Source organism: Leptidea sinapis, chromosome 8 (assembly GCF_905404315.1).
Source record: "Leptidea sinapis chromosome 8, ilLepSina1.1, whole genome shotgun sequence".
Lineage (NCBI taxonomy): Eukaryota > Metazoa > Arthropoda > Insecta > Lepidoptera > Pieridae > Leptidea > Leptidea sinapis.
In genome coordinates, this window is record NC_066272.1 from 6,873,854 (window position 1) to 6,890,199 (window position 16,346).

Sequence of the window (16,346 nt, forward strand, 5' to 3'; positions counted from 1 at the left end):
GAAAAAAAAAAGGTTTGTCCTCTACAGGAGTATCACCAGGTCTCAAAAGCTTGGCTGTATTTTTATCATAGCCCGGCGCCTTGTTATTTTAAATATGTTTCTGGGATATCATCGGTACAGTGTCGGGTTAATTTGGCTCTTGGGTCAGCCTTGTTGAGAACAGGTCCGGTAGCTGTTATACACATTTATAGCCACTAAATGTTTCTATTATAGATATAATAGACAGATGTCTATCAACATTTTATATCCAATAACACGATAATTTTTTTTTAAGTAAACATGTTGTATTTCTACATATTTTATTATTACCGATCCAAAAAATGCTTCATAGAATTTTGATCTGTTTGTGAGAAGTACTGAATAGATATTTTAGTTTAAATTAGTAACAAAGTTGAATTGATCTAAGAATATGTATTTTAGTTATAGGCATAGTATTTTTGTTCAATTAATCTCAAAAATTCTGTTTTCTCACACTCAAAAACACAATCTTAAAGTAAGAAAGAGAGACATTCAAAATTATATCTAACTCTTTACTAAAATGAACTTCTCATTCTGCCGCTGAATGTACATAGATACTGAACAAAAAAGGGTAGATATTACTACCCTTGATTTATACGTATAATAATTTGAAACTTAATAAATAAAATATGATAAAACGTGTTCATTTCGGGAGATAAAAGTAGAAATACAAATAATAAGTCAATGTATCTCTGTTAGTAATCCCATTATGAACATCTGGAGTGAAAATACGGCGCAATTTATAGGAACATACTACGTAAATATTACTGAAACAAAAAGTATGTTATTAAATCACACTAACATTGCTAATAACTAAAATACATTGCGGATCAACATTTCTTTACATTGCTTCAGTATTTAAATGTGGTTCAGTGGAATTAATATTGATGGACATCAGTTCTTATTGATTGCTGTGAATGAAAACATAGGACTTAATGAAAGGAACCTTTGAGGCTTTGATACGATGTGCATGAAGTGAAATATAACCTGCAGTGCGCTATCAGCTCCACACGAGATAAAAATTGAGGCAACGTTACAACTCAGTATTTCCATTACCTTACAAGGCTTACTTTTTATTTCAATTTTTCACTTCAATTGATTGAAATCCAATTTCTGGGCCTTATAAGTGAATTTAATTTTATTAATACCATCTTTGTGCTACAGAAGAGGGCTATTCGCGCTATTTATATCCAATGTCTTAAAGAATCATTAAGAGAAAATTTTTAAGTAATAAACATTTTGACTGTTGCATCTCAATATATTCTTGATAATTTTCGTTTATAAGCACATTAAGTAATATGCTATAAAGTGCGTCAGTCATAACATTAACACGAGGAAGAAACATAATTTTTTCATGCCTATTATTCGGTTTAGTCGAGTTAGTAAGTCTTTTATTGGGCGATGCATATATTATGCTTTTACAACTTGGTCCCAGAAAGTGTACAAAACAAATGTGTCAATATTTACGAAAGTTGTTATAATTGTTAAAGAACGTTTATGTGGAAAGGGTTAATTATATTTTAATATACTAAATTTTCTTAATGACTTATTGTAAATTGAGCGAACACCCTCTGGCTCTTAAATTATATATTTTTTTGTACGATACGATTACATTATAATCCATATTATAAAAAAAAATCAGCTGAGTTTCTTCCGCCCGTTCTTCCGGTCTGAGGCATTCTATTTTGAATGGGTGGTAATTTTTGACGTTCAATAAGTGATTTTGAATAAAAATATTTGAATTTTGTTTATTTCCTTAAATTTTTCTCTTTATGTTATTTTTGGACCTAAACCTAGGTTACTTACTACTTAAATAACCTAGGTTACTATTTATAACCATCAATAGCACGAATAGCCCTTTTCTGCAGCACAAAGATGGTATTAATATCGGTTGCACTGCCCCATAACAAAATACCATAGGACATATTGCTATGACGGGCTGGCCCTTGAGTCATAGTGTAAGGCATTGACTATTTGACGTTTGAGTATTTTTGTTGCATCACTTTATATATATTGTAATTGAAATGAATACTATGAAAATGTAAATGTTGATTTAAAAGACTGGCAAAGAGTTTCTTGCCACTTCTTCTCATTCATCTCAACCCTTTACGAAGTGTCGGTAAATTCAATAAGTAAAGTAATTTTTCAACATTCATAAGTGTCATTTCAGCGACCTACATGAATAAAGTAATTTTGATTTGATTTGAAAATAACTAAAGTAAACTAGTCGCACCGTATTTGTGTCAGTTAACTGTTTATTTTTTTCTAACCGCATATGCTGCAAGAACTAACCATATTCGCCAATCCTTCAATATTGGGGCCCCATTGGAATTTGGAATCAAGAGTAATGCCAAGAAATATAGCAGATAATACAGGTTTTACTACCGTTTGATAAAATAAAATGTTACGTGATCACCGCCACCCACATTCTCTTGCATACCCAGAGGTATCACACCGAACACCGCGCTGTGGTGGAACGCCACACATCCCGATGGTAGGGATGATATCATGATTTGGAGCGAGTCGTCCGAAGGTGTATTTCTGAGCTGCATCTGATTGTGTTCGTCATTTTCAGATATAAGATATTAAGTCTCACTAGCTCAGTAATATAATTAGCTACGCCCTTCAAAACCAAATACCTACCCGAAATCCTGTGCAAAAAAAGCCTCCTCTTGTTAACTTATGCTACGTATATAAATGATATTAATTTAAAAATAAATTAGAATTGTTGCCATTATTACAATTGTAAGAACATTGAGACTTATAAGAAGAAATAAAATATAATTTCCTTCTAAATACAGGCGCTTAGACGAAATATAAAATCAAATTAAAATAAATTGTCGACGTACTTATGTTGGCAATCCTTAATGTTAATTTCTCAAGTTGACTCGTAAGGTTAAGGTAAGGAAAAAGAAGCTACGGGCTTCTATTCAAGTAAAATAAATTAACACCTTTGGAACGGAGCTGACAGCAAATGTATATGTCACCAAGTATTAGAAACAAAAGACAATACAAACGAGTGACTTGTCGGGAAATTAATTCGAAGCGATAGAGCGACGTGAATGTTAACAATAGAGACAAATAAAGGTAAATAATCACTTTTTTCACTCCATTTATGTTGGCAATATTTAATTTAATAATTAAATACAATCAGACTTATTCATACATTATGTCAACATTATATTTTCAAATAAAAACTCATTGGTGACGGTTGATAAAAAAAAACGAAAAATAATTTAAGATTTTATTAATATTATTTTCCTTTCTTCTTTTAAAGTGACCGCGAACACATTAATAAACATTTTTTTAAATCTATTTTTTATTTTTCATTCTTTTATTTGGGAAACTTATTTAAATTATTTATAATTTTTTTAGATGGCATTAAAGTTATTGGGTAATGAATTGCATTTTATTTATGAATTGTATTTTATTAATTATTAGAAACTTTAAAACACATTTAAATTTAAACGCGCCATAATAAGTTTTCACTTCTGTAGGCACTAACGGAGTGCAACCCGTAATTTTTTTGTACAATACTATTAGAAATATCATTAATTATCTCGAGGCTAGGTATTTATCATTAATTTCCGACAAACAATAAATCTTAATAATTTATAAACAGGTATAATAACAATACAAAACTAAAACAGAAAAGTTTTTAAACTCGTTGCTGTATTAATTGAAGAGCATTTTGTATAATATAGGTAGTCTACATGTGAAAAGTTTGTCTTACTAACAAACTAAGATCCTATTTGTAACATTTATTGAATATTTCTCAAAGTGAATTAAATCGTATTTGATCAGTAAGACCACAATAAAGTAATAGGTAAGACAGAGGAGTTCATTAATCGCTCGTCTTCTGCAATAACTATTCATTACCTCGACGCTTTTGAACAAAATGCAATGAAACATTTCCAACGTATTAACCTGAATAGTAATCATTCTCTCTCTTGGGTATTATCTGATCCTTATGTTTTTTTTCGTATATCTAAAATCAGTGCATTAAAATAATATGTTTTTTGCATCTAGTCAAATAACAATTTAAGTATCTATTATACTTATTATATTATATCTATAATACTTATACAGACAACGTATTGTTCCAAGTTTTGGCCACACAATGCGCAGAGGAGACGAAAGTGATTTGAAACACCGAAGGCAAAAGATCACGTGGTATCCTTAAACAAATTAAATTAAAGACTCGTCATCTAAATTCTTCACGGTTGTAAGAGATGGCTGGAGAGAAACCGATGGAGGCAGAACACTCGCTTCAGATGTAACCATAATACTGATCACGATACTCAGATATGAGGAACAGACGCTAGAGAGAGGTGACCACAGTATGTGCCTATTTAAAGTACGTTACTCCAATAAGTTGGCTGAGAGCAGATCAGACCGATCGTCGTGGAGATGTTTGGGAGAGGCAAAGGCTAGACAAATGCCTTTGGACCTTTGTCTGTGGTCGTTTTCCGGCTGATGATGATGACGATGATTCCAATAAGCCCATACTTGATTATGATACATGATCTGAGTTAGGGGATCCGATACCTACGTTCTGGCTTAATCACATGACGTCATCAGTTTGACGGTACTGTTTTCATTTAAACCCTTTCAATTTGGTTTGTTATTGTAGGTTAACTATCTTGTGTAATATTTATTATTGAAATGTTTCGGTCGACTTTACTATCACTTCCACAAATTGAAGTTACGTTAATCTACGGTTGGCGCATATTCATAACCTAGCCCAGTATTGTCGTCATCTGGAAGGTAACCCCACTATTGCGTAGACTAACTTCATTATTGCCTTTACCGCTTATATGTGCAACCAGACTGTGTTGCAAAGAGCCATCTTACGATTACCATTAGCCACTATACTACTAGCTTTGCATCACAAGCTGAGTTCTCACATACTCCTTCACAATTCAATACGATGCATTCATCGACAAAGAGTTTTCTACGAACGATCAAATTATGGAATGAACTTCCTTTTGTAGTTTTTTCTGATCAGCCTTTTATAAACACAAACATTTCACTCATATCTTATTATCTTATTATTTATTTTACACATCTTAGGCCGGAAATGTTCCTATTATTCCTCTGCTAATGCAAGGTAGAATAGGCGGCGTTCACTAATAACAGAAGGCAAGAAGGCTAAACCAGTAGGAGGCTATTTGCACAGGATGCCGGCTAGATAATATAATAATATATATAATAATATTGACACACTTTTTACACAAATTATCTTGCCCCAAGTTAAGCATATATAGCCTGTGTTACGGGTTACAAGACAATGATATATTTAATATAATATACTTACTTAAACATACATATAAACATACATAAATACATTTAAACATCCATGACTCGGAAACAAACATCTATATTTATCATATAAATGCTTGCACCTACCGGGATTCGAACCCAGGACCTCTAGCTTAGTAGGTAGGATCGCTAACCACTCGGCTATACAGGTCGTCATATATATATATATAATGGGTCTATACTATAATGGGTACCACAACGGCACATATTTCTTCCGTGAAGCAGTAATATGTAAGCATTACTGTGTTTCGGTCTGGAGGATGCCGTAGCTAGTGAAATTACTGTGCAAATGAAACTTTACATCTTATGTCTCAAGGTGACGAGCGTAATTGTAGTGCCACTCAAAATTTTTGTATTTTTTTAGAATCCTGAGCGTCACTGCATTGTAACGGGCAAGGCGTATCAATTACCACCAGCTGAACTCCTTGCTCGTCTTGTCCTATTTTTCTTAAAAAAAAACGCGCAATTCCTAGTTTAATCTTATTTCTATAGAAATTAAAATATATATATGCATTCATAATATTTACAGGACATATCTACAAGCCGGCATGGCTTTTGTTCATGAAATCCCAAACCAATATTTTCTTACAAATAAATTTCTCTGGAATATTACCAGATTGCGTTGGTGGACATAGACAAGAACTCTCGAAAAAAAATTATTTTATTTAAATTATTCAAAACTTAAGTCTTTGGAAAGAATGTAATTAGAAATATAAAAAAAAAGATGAGTTAATGAACATCACAAGCCTCTTTGTTGTGGAACTTGGATTTAATTTAAACAAAGAGAACTCTGAAATTCATTATTCGAAAGACTATTTCTTGTTATTGTCATTACTTTAGTTAACCGACTTTTATTGCGGACTCTTTATGAGCTTGTATTCTAATTACTTTTATAGGTTAAAGTAAATAATATTAAGTAGATAACATTATTAAAGCAACAATTGTATTATTATTACTCTCAGGGGCCTATGATAATTGCAATACTTACGTATTTTCCAATAATTCCCTTCTGATATCTATTTTGTTTGTGACACAATCAGTTTTTGTTTAATTCAAAACAATTTAACCTTACAATACCAGTCCATATAGAACATTTAATGCAAAATGCTAGGCAAACTTAGCGGCGATAATTTGAGAGTGGGGTAATTTGGTTATGAAAACCGGTACACCCAAGGCTGATGCTGCTTGGCTTAATGAAGAAGGAGGATTTATATATGATGAAGAAATGCCTTCAGTGACAGGCAACGTAGGACAGATCGTAGTGGGGAAGGCCTTTGCAGTTTGTTTGCAGTGGTCGCGATACCAAAATAGTTATAGATCGTAGAAGGGCGAATATTAAAATTGTTATGTATTTTTCAATGCTGAATCTTAATAAACTAAAAATAAAGTTTTTGCCAAAATAAATATATATTTAGGGGCGGGGATGGTTAGTTGGCCGACCCTGAGACCTACCCGATATGCACACAAAACTTTATATGTTAGAGACTATATTATTGTCATCATATTATTTAGTAAATGTCAATGTTTACTAAATATTCACGCAACGTGGAAAGTGCAGGAACTTATATTAAAATGTAAAACAGTATTTCAGTATAAGACGCTTCTGAGCTAAGCATTGTTTCAGATTTAACTCTCTTTATACAATATGTATCGGATCGGGCGTCACGGTGTTAGTACACCGGCGGGGGTGCTAGCTTGAAGACGAATGCGACTTCTAAATGAGCGCTCTACTGATGAACAATGATAACGAACTTCAATAATGTCACACACATTAAACGTACACAGTGACAACTTCAAACACAGTTTGACAGTGACGTTAGCCGTCAGTTCAGCCACAATACAAAGTATAGAATATAATCATACAGGCCATATTACTATAATATTCTAATTCTCCGACATGTATGTTCACCTAAAACTCCAGAACCGTTACCGTTTAAAATGAAACCTTGCAGAAATATAAGGGACTACATGGACACTCATTACGTTAGTGTCAGATAGGTGCCGCTGTTGGCAGTGATTTTTATATTTAAAACCATAGGTCGAATTCATATGAATAGAAAATATTTATACATTTTTTTAGTTGAAGCGAAGGGCACCGGAAAACAGCTAGCTAGTTTTATAAATACGAATGTGAATTTGTTCATTTGTGGCACTTTAAGGACGCAAATGAATATCATTAAATGTTGTACAAACGTTGTACAAACGTTGTCAATGGTACTGATAAGAAGAATACTTTTATCACGAAATTATAAGAGTTCCCGAGGGATCGCGTTTCGAACTTGAGATCAGCTTCACAGTTATCGAACCCTTACTTGTGTTATAATTATCGTATCCACTGGTCTCGGGGGTGCAAAAAGCTAATTTTGGGATAATTTTATACAAGATGGCCGTTATGCAAAACTATAAGTTCAGCAATCTGGATGTCGTTTTCAAGGTTATTCGGGTGTCTTACATTGAATTCGCAAAATGATAATATTTACAATTCTTAATACTCTAATAAAATAAAAATAAAATAAGCAATTATTGTGCATATAAATAAAACATAAATTAACTTAACTAGTAATTTGACAAAGGCCTCCTCCAAAAAAAAATCCACTTTATTCGGTCTCTAGCTACCCTCATCCAGTCTGGTCCTGCTATAATTTTAAAATCGTCCTCCCACCTTCAAATCTCCTTATCTTTCCTTCGTTTCCCGTCTCTTTGATACCACTCTGTCACGGTCTTTGTCCATTTCTCTTTCTTTTCTCTCAGAATGTGTCCAGTCTATTTCCACTTCAGCTAAACCAAGTACTCTTGGTTAAGATAAATCTCCATCAGTGGTTTATTATTTATGATGGACAAGCGTAACCTTTTGCCATCAAATAAAACTTCAGATCAAATTAACACCGTAGAAACCAACTCAAGAATCCGTTGATTAAACGGCACAATGAATATTATGAATAAATGGCTCTATATTTCATCAGTAGTAGTTTAAAACTATGTCAAAGCTGCATTTAACATACTTCAAGCCTTGGAAATCTGGAAAAACATCAAACCAGTTAACTTTTAAGTATGCTGTAGACTGTAGAGAGGTCTATGTTATATATCCCTCTCGCAAATATTATACAAACCGGATGTAACCATAAATAACCTTTAGCCTTATGAGAAAGCTCATGGTCGCCCAGAGGGCGATGGAGAAGGCTATGCTCGGAGTGACCCTACGAGATTGAATCAGAAGGAGATGCGTAGGAGAACCAGAGTCACCGACATAGTCCATAGTGATTGCAAAACTGAAGTGGCAGTGGGTAGAACACATAGCTTGACAGATGGCCTTTGGGGCAGTAAAGTCCTCGAATGGCGACAACGTACTGGAAGGCGTAGTGTTCTCTCTTTAGTGTACGCTCTTTATAAGATAAACCAATGATCTGGTCAAGATCGCCGAGAAAGGTTGGATGAGAGCAGCGTTGGTATTTGTTTAGCAGACTTGCGGCTGAAGTGATGATAATGATAAAACGTGACATGATATAAAACCTCTTATCCTTTTATGTATCATTTTTGCTATGGACAACTCTTAATTATGTTTCACTTTATGAATCGATACTAAGTAATGTATTATGCTTCCGGACCGATAGTGCTCTGAATGGGAGCATTTGATCAAATGAATGGGACCTTAGATACTCCGATTCGAGCGACGCGACGCGACGGTGTAGTGGATTTGAACCTGTACGGTAGAATTGCCTTTACACGCGATACGAATCTAGGAATGCTTGGTTACAGTAGTTTTCACTACATATTTTGTGTTCCCAATTGACTCTTGCCAAGTTTACAAGAAATAATCATTTATTTTTTAACCCCGATAAACCAATAAACCTAAACGAGAACTCACAATTTTAAGCTCAGTTTAAACGTCATGTAAATTAGCCTATAGCTCCTAATCGTTTTATTTTACCAACACAATTCGAATAGTGAAAACGAATTCGAACGCCTAAGAGCGCTTACGCACTACGTCCGATCAGAGTCTGATCCATATCCGTGAAAACACGGTCCGAAGTAGTTGTTGAACTATTTCTATGGTAGTTTACGCACTAGACTCGGCTTCCGTCACCCGATTTCTTTCCGTCAACCGTAGAAATAGTTTTACGACTACTTCGGACCGTGGTTTCACGTATACGGATCGGACGTAGTGCGAAAGTACTCTTATTTGGACGTTTAAAATATTTGAAAAAGTTTCAAGACGTTTGGATAGATTTAATTTGAAACAGTCCAAGATCCCAGGGCCACCAGACGTCACGTATTTTTGACGAACGAAATGTAAACGATTGAGTGTATTAATATTTACTACGACTGCATGCCTACCTGCTAGCTTGTTCATCAGGTAATCAGGGTACATAAAAATACGTAAATTCTTCAATTCTTAAACGTATATTTTAGACAATATCCTTTAAAATAAGTCGTCAATACTTCCAGACACTTTCCGTCGGCCGAATTGTTTTGCAGACGCTTCAAAGCTCTCAAAATATTATTACTTTGCTACAAAATAATACCTTGCTACATTCTAACACTATTCGATCGTCTATATTTCGTTCGTCATAAATTACGTGATGTCTGATAGCCCTAGAATCTTGCTCTATAAAGGATATCGATTTTCGTCTATATTTGATATATTCATATGAAAGCATAAGGAGTACCTAATGCCTTGGATTTTTTTTGTTCAATGTTAGAATTTCATTGTTATAGATTTGGTAGTGTTATGTTTTATGCAAAGGTAAATGTTATCAAAAAATATAAGAATAAAAAGAATGCTGAGTTAAATATTCTGGTAACTTAAAAAACACTAAGTTATCATTTTTTAAGTTCATTATCAAATGAAGAATTGCTTCATCATTAATCTACGTTTAAAAAAACCGACTTCAAAAACTGAAAATTATTCAATAGCTAAAAATTTAATTAAATACACCTCTTATGCAAACCTATAATATTAATAAAATACTATTATTTATATGTGCTACCTATTGATAGTCGGTGCCAAGCCAAGTGTAATAGTAGGTACGTACACTCGCCACGCGTGACTTTGAGTAGGATAGCTTCCTCTAGAACAAAACAACCCAAACGGACAGACACACGTGGCCAGACAATCTTAATAATTACAGTAAGTAAGCTGTTTATAATATCTCTGTATATATATCCGTATTTAAATTCGACGTTATATAAAATTTTCAGATAATTGTATGTCATCGTAGTACCTATAATATTTATAAAGCGATACTAATTAACTTGCTGAGGTGTACTGTTGCTTTATTATTAATTGCTCATTCCCAGTTGATATTGAGCTATCTATAACGTGTATTAATAACAAATTATGAAGAATTATATCAATACCATCAGTCTTTGACTGTGACTTTGACTAATGTTTATTTTTCTAACATAATTAAATAAAATAAATTCTAATCAAACCTTTATGGAACGTAAGAACAAAATACTAAGTCTTGGTTTAATTACATTTACAAATAAGAAAAAATATAATATTACGTTTGAATTTAGAAACTCACATTCTTATACGAATATACATTGTTATTAAAATTTTCGTGCCTATGGCAGCCTAGCGAAACTCTAAGAAAAAAGCGATTCACTCGATTATACGAAACGTGCAGTTATTGATAGATTGATAGATGACGATTGTAATCTTGTAAAAAACGGGGATAGCCGAAATGGACGACGTTTTAAGCAAGTGTTCGCTCTCAAACTGAGCCGCCGCCAATCGCCATACAGCTGTAATTACTATTTCAAACTTATGTCAAATCTCACTGCACGTTTCATACTCAACTAAATTTAAATTTTTACCTATTACGTAGTATTTACATCCTCTTTGCTATAGCATTTCAAAACATCAGCACAGGTGTATCAAGATACGATTTAAAAAAACTGGTCAAGCTCCTTAACAATACTATGTTCTGCAACCAAGAATGGTTCTTTCAGAGCTACTTTCACAAGTGACAATGGTATCGAAAGTTTCTAAGTTCATCATAACCGATATACTCTTTGTCAAATTCTGTCGAAGAACAATAAAGGTCGAAGGCTAGAACTAACCGGATTATAGGATTAAAAGGAAACAAAAATTTTATCGCCAGAAATACTAGGACTCTCTCACGTGCCAAAGTCAAATATCCATATTTCCGATGAAATAATTTTCACAAGAGTTAATCACTACAACAAGCGAAATTTTACAGCGACGTTCATAACTCCATTCACAAGTGGTTGGAAACGTGCCACGTAATTAACATCCGCTGTCAGTCATGATTTGGTGAGGGGTGTCGTATCAAAGTATTACAACACAAATAAAATTTGAAAACAAAACTTTATGAACGATGCGGGACTCGAACCCACGACTTCTAGAAGTGAGGGTTATCACTTTAAGAACATGAGGTGTTACAAGCTTCTTTTTTGTGAAAAATGAGTGAAGATTTTAGCGAATGTGTATCAAGAGGATATCTTAGAACGTATTGTGAAAACATTAAGAAATATGCTTTAAAAATTGTACGTTGGCTTTTCCAGCAACACTCTACACCTGGTGCCACAGCTAGAACTACCCAAGCTTGACTTAGAGTCAATGCTCCGCACTTTATGAGATGACAGTTATCACGTCCATAATGTTCACGAGGCATCTTAACACAATCAAGAATTCAAGCTCTAAAGGTGCATCCAATATACTTACGATAATTTATATGTATACAGTGAATTCTATATTAAATTTAATGAAATATTTGATATGCAAGAAACAAAGTTGTAAAATAAAAATTAAATAGTTTTTGTTAAGTCATCCATGACAAGAGGAAACACAGAGACATTACACCAGTAGGTACCTTATAAAAGTATTTTACCTAATATATTTTATTTATAAAATATACAAGAATAGGTACGCACCAAATATGTTTTCTCCATTATCTTTGTTAGGTGAAGTTTGGTTAAATTCAAAACATAAACTCTCAATTCTAATTAGATTTAAAAAAAAATACGCAGTTGTCAGTTATTTAACATTGGCTGTTAGCAGTTTTGTGAACTATTATTATTGATTGTTAAACATTTGCATTTTTTCGGGATAAATTATAATTGAGAGTTTTTTTTTTTTTATATATTTATTAATAAAAAACAAATTTTACATTGCGGTTTCAAAGCAATAAAAACCACTGAGGTTTGTACAATTGCTAAATTAAGTTTACACCAACAGAGTTAAATTAATAAATGAAAAAATAGTTCACAATCACTTAGCTATACATTATAATTATACAAATAAAAGTAAAAGTACTTGATACAATTAATAGTTAAGCACGATAAGTTGATCGGTGGTCAGTCAAATCTTAAAAACTATTTTTTTAAATTCTGTTTTAAATTAGTCTCAGTCAACGAGTCGGTCAAGTCACGTGGCAGTTTATTAATCAGTCTAGGTACTGTAAGCTGTTGTTCTTTCACCGAACGCATTGGATGCCCGAGGCATGTGCAGCCGGTTTTGGACTAACAGCGCGCGTATACACGGGGTGATCTATGGCTGTTTTTAATTTATTATTAAAATAATTTTCTTTTAGTATTTCTTTTAGTTGACGTGATGTTTTGAAGTGAATAACGACAAAGTCTATAACTACGTTTGAGAGTTATTTATATTTTATAGCAAAATCGTCACGATTTTCGGTTACGCGCCATGTTGTTTTTTTATCAAAGTTCAGTATAGTGACGTAAAGAATAATATATATATTAGTTTGAAAGTGATAAAATAAAAAGACTTATTTGTAGCCATGTCTATAATAATAAAATAGCTTTAATATAATACAGAAAAAAAAACTTTTTCTTAAGTATATGGCTCACCCAATTTCTGTGAAGTTGTTAATAGTACAAAAATGATATGTCATAAAGACATTTCACTTCTTATCTGTGTACTCTGGTACACACACACATATTTTATTATTTGTACCAGATTAGGTATTAGGGGTCACTGGAGATAGTTTTAATTAAATTTCCTATATTATTATAGACATTTCCAATAATGTAAGATCAACTAAAACACATTAAGGCTTCATGTAACCTGATAATCAACATTGCTTGGAAATTTAATAAGACAAATATTTGTTGAAATCAAAGTAATTTAATCTCTAAGACCGTCACAGCTGTCGAATAATAATCCCGAGTATTTCGAGCCGTTGTGATAAATATATTTTTAACGTAAATACTTGTAAATACAGATAAGCCGCACCTGTCTGTCTCATCGTAACAGATAATTAAGTGCAATACCAAGCGAAGTAATATAAATTACTGCATGACTTATCTCTTGTCTCACATTGAGTTCGCGAACGACTGAAATTACCATTATTATACCGAAATAACAGAAAACTTTAAAATTTTATCACTTTTTGTAAAATGTTTTGTTTTCAATGATCGATCCCGATGTTTCAAACTTCGTTTATGATAAAATGAATAAGGGTGATCATCTACCATTAACTGTACCCCCACCTCTTCGTTGATGACTGATAGTGTCATAATAATCAAGCAATAAGCAAAGGTTTATAGCAAAAAGGAAAAATCTCCTTAAAAACCAATTCCAAGTCAAAAAAATTGTTTACGGTTCATTACGCCAGACACAGCGGAGGCAACGTACTTATAAATGACCAGAAATTGGAACTTATGGACACTACGGTCTTCTTGGGTATCACGTTAGATAAAAAGCTCAGTGGGGTCCACATATTGTCCAACTAGTAGATAGACTCAGCTCTGCGGCATATGCCGTTATAAAGGTGCGGTACTTTAATGGGGGGTCTTGCTGCTGACATTGATATTATAGTGGTTTGGTCTGCAAAAGAGAGCTGTTCGTGCTATATATAAGCTTCATTATAGAAGGTCACATTAAAGAAAAATTTAATATATGTACACTAAAATCGTCACCTTATTGCTCTTAATGGTGACTTTCATTATTATAACACCATAAATAAAAGATTGCATGTAACTAATTCACACGTCACACTTCGCACTTCACACTTCGCAAAAAAACGTAAACGGTGCAAACATGCTCTTAACATTTTGACTTATTTAATTTAGTTATAGTTCGATATTTTACTTAAATCTTGTTTAACTTAATTACTTGGATATAAATTAATACTTTGTGATAATCAGTGCAGTGCAAAATACTTGGATAATATTGAAAATTCATATAAAATATTTTCAAGTGAATATTAATAACGACGGTGATTCAAAATTCTTTCGTTGCGACACACAATGAGTTCGTGCTTTGGTTGTCAACATCTCATCAGTGTTACTGATAAAATCTGTTGTTTGGATTGTAAAAATAACTTCCACTACAGCTGTGTTGGATACACAAAGACCTCTTACGGTAAACTTACAGCTAAAGCTAAGACAAACTGGAAGTGTCCAGCCTGTAAGTTACCTCGAAAAAACGACGACGTCAATACTCCTGTGAAGTCAATGTTCGACAGTCCTCCGCCCCCCGCAACCTTACCGTCGGCGGCGGGTAACTTAGATGAATATTTTAGAAACATGGAATTATCGCTTTTATCGAAACTAAAGACTGAGTTGGTCTCTTTAATTGAAGAAAAAATACTTAAGGACATCCAGAGAAAAGTAGGTGCAATACCGCAAGTAAAAACACACCTTGATGAAATAACGCAAAGTCTGAGCTTGTTATCAGATAAGCACGATACAATAATGGCAGAAAACCAGCAATCACGGGAAAAGATCAGTAAATTGGAGAAGACAGTTGTAAATATAAACAATAAGTGAGTGTATTTAGAGAAGTGCAACGTTGCGCTTGAACAGAAGATCCATGAATTCGAGCAGGCTTCTCTAAATGATCGCATAGATATAATGGGCATCGAAAAACTACCAGGTGAAAATCTCAAGGAGCTTATTTCTAAGGTTGGGGACACAATCAATGTAAATACTTCAGAAATCGAGTGGGCCAGGCGAGTCACTACCACCCGCCCTCTGAAAACAAGCGCAAAACCGACACCTATAGTGGTGAAATTCAAGGCTTCAGGAGCTAACTCCCGTGACACCTTGTTGGCGCAGTGCCGTAAAATGATGGAGGTGACGAGTGACAAACTAACAGGTGGATCGGCCACAAACAAAATATACATCAACGAAGCACTTACTAAGGTAACTAGAACCCTGTTGTGGAACACGAAGAAGCAGCTACATGGCGTATACAAGTACATATGGGTATCTAGTGGTAAAATTCTAGTAAAAAAAAGTGAAGGTGAAAAGTCAATATGCATTCGTAATGAAAGTGAAATCGTGGCTTTACTTAACAAAAACTGAAGTTTTTACTTTTATTTTTATTAATTACCTAATAACTGGTATGTTTGTGTTTAACTATTCTTATAAAATTCAACGATTCATTTCCATTAGACTTAATAATTGATGATGAATCTATTAATTATGTATGTACTGATAGCATAGATAAATGGGTAAGTCAAAGTATCTACAAAAAAGAACTCTGTATTGTTCACGTAAATATTCGTTCAATAAAAAAGTATTTTTCAGAACTTTTAGGAGTTCTTAACGACCGTCTAAATTATATAGATATATTAGCAATAACCGAACCTAACATCAATTATTCTTTGTTAACATTTTATAGCATTCCTGGATTCGATGTTAATGTACATACTCGTTGTGGGCGAAGAGGTGGAGGAGTGTTGGTTTACTCTCGCACGGGGTTGTGCGCGCGGCTTAATCAGAAGCCCCTCCTTGTGAGCGGCGAGCGTGCAGCCGAGTTTTTTTCCATTGTTTGCGACTGGCAAGGTGAGCAATTACACGTCATTTCAATATATCGTCCACCAAGATACAATAATAAGAATAAAATCCAAGAATTTTTAACCTACTTTGAAAAACTTTTACAGTCATTATCTACTAGTAACAAAGTAATTATATGCGGGGATATAAACATAAATTTATTAAGATATACAGTAAAATATGTAAAATATTATGAAGATTTATTAGCCGAACATGGTTTTACAAAATGTATTAAA

At 33.5% G+C, this 16,346-nt stretch overlaps 1 pseudogene; it reads left to right on the forward strand.

Annotated features, from left to right (window-relative positions):
- The first annotated feature begins 14,577 nt into the window (after positions 1-14,577).
- Positions 14,578-16,071, forward strand: LOC126965575 (uncharacterized; annotated as a pseudogene).
- Positions 16,072-16,346: the final 275 nt, after the last annotated feature.